The sequence below is a fragment of the Micropterus dolomieu genome, unplaced genomic scaffold, assembly GCF_021292245.1.
Source record: "Micropterus dolomieu isolate WLL.071019.BEF.003 ecotype Adirondacks unplaced genomic scaffold, ASM2129224v1 contig_10769, whole genome shotgun sequence".
Taxonomy (NCBI): Eukaryota; Metazoa; Chordata; class Actinopteri; order Centrarchiformes; family Centrarchidae; genus Micropterus; species Micropterus dolomieu.
Window position 1 is genome coordinate 1 of NW_025739755.1, and position 1,253 is coordinate 1,253.

General features: G+C 41.2%; 3 non-coding genes across 3 annotated transcripts; all 3 read right to left on the bottom strand.

The window, feature by feature from the left end:
• Window positions 1-127: 127 nt before the first annotated feature.
• Window positions 128-198, bottom strand: trnac-gca. Its single transcript has one exon. It is a non-coding gene; the product is annotated as a tRNA-Cys (tRNA).
• A 235-nt stretch (window positions 199-433) lies between these two features.
• trnac-gca lies at window positions 434-505 on the bottom strand. Its single transcript has one exon. It is a non-coding gene; the product is annotated as a tRNA-Cys (tRNA).
• A 241-nt stretch (window positions 506-746) lies between these two features.
• Window positions 747-818, bottom strand: trnac-gca. Its single transcript has one exon. It is a non-coding gene; the product is annotated as a tRNA-Cys (tRNA).
• Between the last annotated feature and the right edge of the window lie 435 nt (window positions 819-1,253).

A 1,253-nucleotide genomic window follows, 5' to 3' on the forward strand; every position in this document is an offset into this window, starting at 1 on the left:
ATGGACAATTCATTGCTTATTGTCAATGGGAAGGTGGAAATTAGGCAGTTTGTTTGCATATTCACTGGGTTACTTCAGAAAGTACATATGCCCATTTTAAACAGGCATCTGTGATGTTCTGACAGGTAGGGGGCACCCAGATTGAACTGGGGACCTCTTGAACTGCAGTCAAATGCTCTACCACTGAGCTATACCCCCTCTGACAGCTTTATCCATTGCTCATTGATAGTCTGGACAAAAATGTTTATAAATGTTTTGTATATAAAGCAAGAGAGCACATGCACTTACGTAGTGGTGTGTCTAAAGATGGACAATTCATTGCTTATTGTCAATGGGAAGGTGGAAATTAGGCAGTTTGTTTGCATATTCACTGGGTTACTTCAGAAAGTACATATGCCCATTTTAAACAGGCATCTGTGATGTTCTGACAGGTAGGGGGCACCCAGATTTGAACTGGGGACCTCTTGAACTGCAGTCAAATGCTCTACCACTGAGCTATACCCCCTCTGACATCTTTATCCATTGCTCATTGATAGTCTGGACAAAAATGTTTATAAATGTTTTGTATATAAAGCAAGAGAGCACATGCATTTACGTAGTGGTGTGTTTAAACACGGACAATTTGCTGCTTAGCATCACCACTGATACAAATGTGAAAACTGGCCAGTATCTTTGCATGTTCAATGGGTTACTTCAGCAAGTACATATGACCATTTTAGACAGGGATCTGCGATGTTAGCACAAGTAGGAGGCACCCAGAGTTGAACTGGGGACCTCTTGATCTGCAGTCAAATGCTCTACCACTGAGCTATACCCCCTCTGACAACAACATATCCATTTCTCATTAATACTGGCATGACAACCCAGAGTTGAGACCAGGAGGTAGAGTCACAGTCTAACACACTTCTCTGCTCCTCCATTAATTTGTGAAAATCCTATAGTGACGGTGTCTGTCCCCCGACCATCGAAATGATTTAAATCAAAGGTAAACAGAAGAGGAGCTGTGCATAAAAACCTCATAAAAATTAAAACCACAAGAGCAATAGTGCAAACGAATAGGAGAGTTAAATGTGGACCCTTAAACATCAGATCTCTCTCTTCTAAAGGTGTACTAGTAAATGAACTAATATCAGATTATGATATCGATTTATTTTGTCTTACTGAAACCTGGCTGGGTGATGGAGAATATGTTAGCCTAAATGAATCCACCCCTCCCAGTCATATTAATGCTCACATTCCTCGAGGCACAGGCC